Raw genomic sequence first — 9,527 nt, forward strand, 5'->3', positions numbered from 1 at the left:
AGGGGAAAAAAGGATCAGAAAGTGATGGATATTGTAAACACCAAATAACATCACACAAACCAAAAAAAAAAATGTTTAGACTATACAAAATAAAAAACAACCCAATATTTATATGGTTGAAATTACAGAATCAATTGTGGGGTATATTCCATCAAACTACCAACTTAGTAAAACAAAGATTAGAATTAAATTACTATAAATGGAAAAGAAAGAATAAAAATGAAAGAAAAATATATATAATTTAAACAACTCAAACCTGACTCATTTAAACAAGTTATTAATGATGAAAAGGGATTGTAGATGGAAGGGCAAAGATATAAATTATAATAATTTGATAGAAATTGCTATAACAAGAAGACTGACCAAAATAATTTATAAAGTAAATTTATTTACAAGGTGATCTTTTTGCAAAACCTTACCATGACCACCTCTTATATAAGGTGATCCTTAGGAAGAGAGGAGAGTGGACTTCCTTTGCGAAACTGAAGAAATTATTTTGATGACCTCAGGCTTTTTCCAAAAGCAAAGGCCCAACTTTTTAATGGCAATATCCCCTGGTCAATGTTGTATGGCTATGAATGTTATAATCTCTGAAGCACTGAAGTTGAGGATCATTTAAAGGACAATGAGAGGTATAGGGTGGGCCTGAGTAGGCTGCAACACATTATAAATCAGTAATTATGCAAGAGAAGTGGTTTAAAATATATTATCAGAGAAATATAAGACTGGAAAAAATAGATGGGCTTGTCACATAGCAAAAGCAAGAAACAATCACAGCCCATTCTAGTGATTCTTGCAGCATATGAAGAATGTAAGGAAGGTCCTCATAATGTTGAATGGGCCCTTTTGGTTAATTTATCACAGGTCAGGGACCATATTTTCATAGGATGTGGAACATGGATGGATTTTGATCTGCATTATTAAAGCTAAGATCTGTATCTATGAACTCACAAATCTATTGGAGTCTTTCAGCATTAATGTCTACTGGTAATATTGCTCTAGAGGCAGATAGGTGGCTCAGCGGAAAGAGCACTGAGCCTGGAGTCAAGAGCTTAGTTCAAATCAGGTCTTAGACACTTACTAGCTGTGTGACCCTGAGCAAGTCACTTAACCTCTGTTTGCCTAAACCACTGGAAAAGGAAATTGTAAACCGCTCTAATATCTTTGCCAAGAAAACTGCACAGGGGTCACAAAGAATCAGACATGACTGAACAATAAACAATATTGCTCTATAATCTTATAGAGGTAAGGAAGGAAAAAAGGAAGGAAGGAAGCAAGAAAGAAAGAAAGAAAGAAAGAAAGAAAGAAAGAAAGAAAGAAGAAAAGAAAGAGAAAAATAATATATTTCAGTCAGTATTCAGTTCTTTCTCTGGAGGCAGATGGCATTTTTCATCATGAGTCCTTTGGGATTGTCTTGGATCATTGTATTGCTGAGAATAGCTAAGTCATTCTCAGTTGTTCACCGTTAATATTGCTGTTACTGTGTATGATGTTCTCCTGGTTCTGCTCACTTCACTCTTTATCAGTTCATGTAAGTCTTTCCAGATTTTTTTTTTTAATTTCTTCCCCATTCACATTATCACCACTTCATTTTTGACCATGGTAGTTTCCTCCTCCTCCAGCTCCTCCACCACCTCTTTCACCATTTCCTCCATCACCCCCACCACCTCCTCCTTCTCCTCCTCCTCCTCCTCCTCCTTCTTCTCTCTGACTCTCTTTGTCTCTGTTTTTCTCTGTCTCTATCAATATCTCTCTCTGACTCTGTCTGTACTGTCTTTCTCTCTCTGTCTCTGTATCTCTCTATCTCTGTCTCTCTGTCTATTTGATCTTTTTCTGTCTCTGTCTTTATCTCTCTGACTCTGACTTTCTCTGTCTCTTAAAATTAGATAAGCATTCATTTCTGAAAAATAATTATGTGATTGTTGTGGCACATTGGTCACTGAATATAAGACTCTCTGACAATTTTCATTGTTTGGTAATTTTTCTACTGGCATGACTCAAGTAAATATTTTTGTTTTTAATGATCATGCCTTTGTTGGTGGAATTGTGAACTGACCCAACCATTCTAGAAAGCAATTTGGAATTAGACCCAAAGGGCTATAAAATAGGCATATCCTTTGATCCAGCAATACCACTACTAAGTCTGTATCACAAAGAGATCATAAAAAAGGGAAAAGGACCCACACGTACAAAAAATATTTATGCCAGCTCTTTTTGTGGTGGCCAAGAATTGGAAATTGAGGGGATGCCCATCAATTGAGGAATGACTGAACAAGTTATGGTATATGAATGTAATGGAATATTTTTGTTCCACAAGAAATAATGACCAGGGCCAGCTAGGTGGCACGGTGGATAGAGCACCGGCCCTGAAGTCAGGAGGACCTGAGTTCAAATCCGGCCTTAGACCAAACACTTGACACTTACTAACTGTGTGACCCTGGACAAGTCACTTAACCCCAATTGCCTAAAAAAAGAAAAAAAAAGGAAATAATGACCAGTCAGATTTCAGAAAAACCTGGGAGGACTTACATGAACTGATGCTGAGTGAAGTGAGCAGAACCAGGAGAACATTGTATACAGTAATGGCAACATTGTGTGATGACCAACTTTGATAGACTTATCTCTTCTCAGCAATGCAATGATCTAAGACAATTCCAAAAGACTCTTGATGGAAAATGCTATCCACATCCAGAGAAAGAACTATAGCGTCTGAATGCAAATCAAAGCATACTATTTTCTCTCTCTCTCTTTTTTGTTTTTTTTCTTTCTCATGATTTTTCCCTTTGTTCTGATTCTGCTTTCACAAAAAAACTAATGTGGAAATATGTTTAATATGATTGTGCATGTAGAGCCTATATCAGATTGTATACCATCTTGGGGAGGGGAAGAAAGGAGGGAGGAAGAAAAATTTAGAACTCAAAATCTTACAAAAGTGAATGTTGAAAACTAAAAATAAATGAATTTAAAAAAAAAGATCATGCCCTTGGGTCATCAGCACTTCTTCTGCAATACTTATCCTTCACACTGTCTTCTTTGGTTTAGCATATCCAAAGGCAGATTATTAAAATATGCATTTATTTTTTCTACAATGCTTCAGAATTTCAGGGTGCAAGCTGCAGACATAATAGTCAATTACAGAATCAGAGCATTAGTTACAATTTAGCTTTTTTGTTTACTGTATAGATCTATGTCTTTCTGCTATTATCTATTTTGCCTGTTGAGTTCCTACATTAGTCCAAATTCTCAGATCACTCTGCCTTTCCTTTCTAGTATACTTAAGTTTCTACCTTCATATAGAAAACAAAACCTCTTTCTTTAAGCTACCTTGGTTCCTGAGAAATCTTTTTGGTGTAGTAAAAAGAGTAGAGCTAATTGAACCTAGATTTAAATCCCATCTACGACACTTACTCAATGTCTTACCCTGGGCAAATCATTGAATCTCTTTTAGCTTCCATTTCTTCATCTGTAAGACTGGGACTTAAACAGTCTCTAGACTCTCTCTTCACTCTAAGTCTTTGGTGCCACAGATCTGTTCTAAACCAACAGTGCTCTGCTTAAAAAATCCAAACCTCAACTTGCAGGTTTCCTAGAACTCTTTCCAGTACCTCATTAGCCAGTGTCACTTCCACAGATCCTTTCTCTTGGCCTGGACAGTTTCCTAGCAGATGTTCCATGCTTTCAATCTTTCCAGTAGCTGACTTACTCCTAGTTAACCTTCTCCTTTTCTGGCAACCTCTGAAGTACCTCTATGAGTAGGCATTATTCATTCTGTCTCCAGTTTATTCCTGATTTCTGAAAGCATCCAATTTTTTTTATAGTTCACATATTCATACTCTAAAGTTACCATCTGAGACTTGAGCTTATTCATCTAGTCACACCCCACATCCAATAGGAATAAGTCTCATCCCTATCTCTTCAGTACCAATATTAAAGTCCAATATTCACATTTATAACTTTGTGGAAAAATCTACTTTGTGCATTCCAAAATAATCTACATAGTCAAAAAAGATAAATTCCAATGTTTTCAGTGGGAACTATGTTTATGGGGAAAATAGGGAGAAGAGAAATAAATATTTGTTAATTGATTTTTTAAATTAAGTAATCTCCTTATGTCACATATACTGTATTGTTTACTACTTCTGTGATTTCAACCAAGTTACTTCACCTCAATGGGCCTTTGTTTCTTCACCTATAAAATTGGGGTGGGGTGAGGGGAGGATAGATCATCTTTGGGCATTCAACTAAGTCTTGTGCTCCCATGCTTGGGAAAGGAGTTTTTGTCACAATGGTGAATGACAGTGCAGTAGATAGATTGTGTTGTGATTTTTTAAAAATAACTTTTAATGTTTTTTTATCTGAAAATACTTTTTTTCTTTTATTTTTACAGCCCTTGCCTATTTGACAGGTAAATTATCTGGTAAATTTCTTTGTTCTACTCTAGTGCTATTCAAATTCAGTAGGATAGAGCCTTGAAGAACATTTAGTCCAACTACCACTGATGGGATTAGGATCAGACCCCAGAAAGGAAAAACCCTGGACTTTCCCACATGGTCAAATCTCTGGATTTTGCCTGAGGGTATAATTCCATCAACTGACCTTTCCTCATTGCCTAGGCCCAATCTCCCAATTCTCTGTTACTCTTAACCTAGGCTAGCCCTCCATTGTCTTGCCTCCCTATGGCCCCAGTTCACTTCCCACCCTTAAAAATATGTAGACTCCATTCTCCCTCCCTAGATCTCTCCCACAGTCTTTCTGTATATAAGGTCCATCTTATCTCCATTAAGGTGCTCAGATTCTTAAGAGGCTAGCCAAAAACTCAGATTCCTTAAGAACCTAGACAATAGGGGGCAGACCCAAGATGGCAGAGGGAAAGCAGTGACTTGCTAGAGCTCTCCCCCAAACCCCTCCAAATACCTACAAAAAATGGCTCTAAACAAATTCCAAAGCAGCAGAACCCACAAAAAAACAGAGTAAAACAAATTTCCAGCCCAAGACAACATGGATGGCTGATCATAAAGGTATATTGCTCTGGGCTGGGAGAGGAGCGCAGTTCGGCGTGGGTGGGCAAGCCACAGCAACCCTGGAGCAGGCCGCAGCAACCCTGGAGCAGGCCTCAGAGGACTGAATCGTGGGCAGCCGTGGCAGTTTCCAGACTTCTCAACCCACAAAAGCCAAAGTCAACTTAGAAGGTCAGTGGGAAAAGTCTGTTACTGCAGTGAGAGGAGGAGCTAGGTCTCAGCCACCCTGAGGGCAGCAGCTGACTTCTGAGCTTCAGGCCCACAGACTGAGAGGGAATTGAGTGATTGATCAGAGGGGGATTGCAGGAATATCTCTGCCAGTATTGAGAAAGGAATCTCTTGCTTCACCTGTGCTTGGATCTGGGTCACAGTTCTGAGGGGCAGTCCTGGGGTGAGAAGGAGCGCTGGTGAGGTGGAGCTTGTTGTGGCGGCGGAGAGGAAACACCTCGCCCCTTATCATAGCATCTTGGAAGAACCAACACTTTTCAGGTCCCTAGAAGTATCTCTGAAAACAGCTGTGCAAACCCCCAAAGCTTGGGACAGTACATTCTCCACATTGGAAATGGACTCTTACCTTAACAAAGAGTTTCAAACTCAAGTAATTGGTCGGCATCATGAGCAAGCAGTGCAAAAAGAGTAAGACTATATTATCTTATTTTGGTGACAAAGAAGATCAAAACATACAACCAGAAGAAGACAACAAAGTCAAAGCTCCTACATCCAAAACTTCCAAGAAAAGTATGAATCAGTCACAGGCCTTGGAAGAGCTCAAAAAGCATTTTGAGAAGCAAGTAAGAGAAGTAGAGGAAAAATGGGGAAGAGAAATGAGAGTGACGCAAGAAAATCATGAAAAACAAGTTAACAGCTTCCTAATGGAGACCCAAAAAAATACTGAAGAAAATAACACCTAAAAAATAGCCTAACCCAAATGGCAAAAGAGGTCCAAAAAGCCAATGAAGAAAAGAATGCCCTAAAGAGCAAAATTGGACAAATAGAAAAGGAAGTGCAAAAGATTACTGAAGAAAATACTTCCTTAAAAATTGGAATAAAGCAATTGGAAGCTACTGACTTTATGAGAAATCAAGACACTGTAAAACAAATCCAAAAGAATGAAAAAATAGAAAACAATGTGAAATATCTCATTGGAAAAACAACTGACCTGGAAAATAGATCCAGGAGAGAGAATTTTAAAATTATTGGACTATCTGAAAGCCATGATCAAAAAAAGAATCTAGACATCATCTTTCAAGAAATTATCAAGAAAAAACTGCCCTGATATTTTAGAACCAGAGGGCAAAGTGGAAATGGAAAGAATCCACCAATTTCCTCCTGAAAGAGATCTCCAAAGGGAAACTCCTAGGAATATTGTAGCCAAATTCCAGAGCTCCCAGGTCAAGGAGAAAATATTACAAGCAGCCAGAAAGAAACAATTCAAGTATTGTGGAAACACAATCAGGATAACACAAGATTTAGCAGCTTCTACATTAAGAGACCACAGGGCATGGAATATAATATTCCAGAGGGCAAAGGAGATAAGATTACAACCAAGAATCACCTACCCAGCAAAACTGAGTATAATTCTGCAGGGGGAAAAATGGTGATTCAGTGAAATAGAGGACTTTCAAGAATTCTTGATGAAAAGACCAGAGCTGAAGAGAAAATTTGACTTTCCAATACAAGACTCAAGTGGAACATGAAGAGGTAAACAGGAAAGAGAAATCATAAGAGATTTATTAAGGTTGAACTGTTTACATTCCTGTATGGAATTTGTAACTCATGAAACCTTTGTCAGTATTAGGGTAGTTGGAGGGAAAAAATCATATGTATGTAGATAGATAGATAGATAGATAGATAGATGGATGGATAGATAGATGGATAGTTAGATAGATAGATAGATAGATAGATAGATAGATAGATAGATAGATAGATGGATAGATAGATGGATAGATAGAGGGCACAGGGTGAGTTGAAGATGAAGGGGTCATATCTGGAGAATAAAATTAAGGGGTGAGAGAGGATTATACTAGGAGAAGGAGAAAGAGAAAGGTAGAACAGGGTAAATTATCTCACAAAAAAAAACAGAAAAGAAAAGGCTCTTACAGTGGAGGGGAACTGGGGGAAGGTGACAGGAAATGAGTGAATCTCATTCTCATAGGATTTGACTTAAGGAGGGTATAACATACACACTCAATTGTGTATGGAAATCTGTCTTAAAATAGGAGGGAAAGGAGGCAAGAGAGTAGGGGACAGATAGAGAGGAAGGCAGATTGGAAAAAGGGGTAATCAGAAGCAAATACTTCTAAGGAGGGACAGGGTCAAAAGAAAGAATAGAATAAATGGGGGGGTGGGATAGGATTAAGGGAAATAAAGTTAGTTTTTCACAGCATGTCTACTATGGAAGTGTTTTGCATAGTTGCACAAGTACAGCCTATATTGAGTTGCTTGCCTTTTCAATAAGGGTGGGTGTAGAGGGAGGAAGGGATAAAATTTGGAACCCAAAGTTTAAAAAAACACGTTTAAAAAATGTTTTCACATGTAACTGGGAAATAGGAAATACAGGAAATGGGTACAGAAATCTATCCTGCCCTACAGGAAAATAGAAGGGGAAGGGGGGGGAGATAGCAGGGAAAGCAGACTAGGGGAAGGGGTATTCAGAATGCATGCCATCTTGGGGTGGGGCAAGGGGCAAGATGGGGTGAAAATTTGGAACTCAAAATCTTGTGGAAGTAAATGTTGAAAAATAAAAATTAAAAAATAAATTAAAAAAATAAAAATAAAAAAATATATTAAAAAAATTTTTAAAAAAAAGAACCTAGCCAATAGCTCACAGGTGTTCAGATTCCCCAAGAGTCTGGCCAACATGGCAGATGTTCCAATAAACCAATAAATGAAGGCCTGGGCCAAATCTTTTCAGGCAGAACCTGTGTGTCATGATTTTAGGGTTCCAGCACCCCTAAACCTCTAGACCTCATCACCACCTCGATACTGGAATCTCTCTTTCAATATACAAATCATAAAAAAAAGAATTCTGGAATTAAGAATAATGAAATTTAGATTCATAAAATCAGATTTTTTTTTAGAGGTAGAAAGACTCTTAGAGGTAACTTAGCCCAATCTCTCACACAGTTCAGGAATGAATAACACCTCTGATACCCGTTAGGCTAGATTTTAAAGAGTAACTCTTTTTTATTAATTAATTTATTTTTGGTTTTCAACATTCATTTCTACAAGATTTTGAGTTCTAAAATTTCTCCCCATCTCATCCCTACCCCCACCCCAAGATGGCATGCATTCTGAATAACCCTTCCTCTAATCTGACCTCCCTTCTATCTCTGCCCCCCCCCTTGTCTTATCCCCTTCCCCTTCAATTTTCTTGTAGGGCAGGATAGATTTCTATACCCCATTGCCTGTATATCTTATTTTCCAGTTGCATATGAAAATAGTTTTTTTACATTTGTTTTTAAAACTCTGGGTTAAAAATTTTCTCCCTTCCTCCCTCCCTACCCACACTCATTGAGAAGGCAAGCAACTTGATAAAGCTTATACATGTGTAGTCATGCAAAACACTCCCATATTAGCAGTTGTGAAAAAACTAAGTCTATTTCCCTTAATCCTATCTCACCTCTCATTTATTCTATTCTCTCTTTTGATCCTGTCCCTCATTAGAAGTGTTTGCTTCAAGCAGCCCCTAGTGTCCTAGGCTTCTAGCATCCTAGACTTGTCAGACTCCAAGGTGGCAAGAAGTCATCCCAGACATCACTTTCAGTACCACTGAGAGAATATAAACTCCTAAATGTCAAACTGCAGCAGCTACCAGCCTGGATTATGAAGCGGGATTTTTCCCCTAGTGAGATTGTCAAAGCTTTTCATAGAGGTCATGATGCGTATTTTGATAAGTACATCGATGTGAAGAAAGGCGGGATTGGTGGTGTCTCTATGGTCCTTGCTGCTTACATCCTGCTTAACTATTGTGTGATTTACAAGGAGCTTAAACATGAACGGAGGTGAAAATATCACTGAAAAATTCAAGACACTTCAGATGATGAATTTTATCCCTCAGCTTAGAGAATTGTGCAGTTATAACTTTTCTTGGTGAATGTCACTTGATGGGGCCAAGTACTCAACATTAAAGGATGTATTTAAACCTGAAAAAAAAGGTGTTTGCTTCCGATTACCCCCTCCCCCAATCTGCCCTCCCCTCTCTAATCCTCCTGCTCTCTTGTCTCCTTCCCCTCCCTAGGGTAAGATAGATTTCCATACCCAATTGAATGTGTATGTTATTCTCTCCTTAAGCCAAATCCCATGAGAGTCAGATTCACTCATTCCCTCTCACCTTCTCCCACTTTCCTCCACTGTAAAAGCCTTTTCTTGTCTGCTTTATCTGAGATAATTTACCTCATTCTACCTCTCCCTTTCTCCTTCTCCCATTATTATCCTCTCTCACCCCTTAATTTTATTCTCTGGATATCACCCTTTCATCTTCAATTTACCCTGTGCCCTCTCTCTCTC

General features: G+C 38.3%; 1 pseudogene; it reads left to right on the top strand.

The window, feature by feature from the left end:
* The window catches only part of LOC114034629, a 91,505-nt pseudogene extending 82,467 nt beyond the window's left edge, over positions 1 to 9,038 (top strand).
* The last annotated feature ends 489 nt before the right edge of the window (positions 9,039 to 9,527 follow it).

Source organism: Vombatus ursinus, unplaced genomic scaffold (genome assembly GCF_900497805.2).
Source record: "Vombatus ursinus unplaced genomic scaffold, bare-nosed wombat genome assembly UNPS02009062.1, whole genome shotgun sequence".
Lineage (NCBI taxonomy): Eukaryota > Metazoa > Chordata > Mammalia > Diprotodontia > Vombatidae > Vombatus > Vombatus ursinus.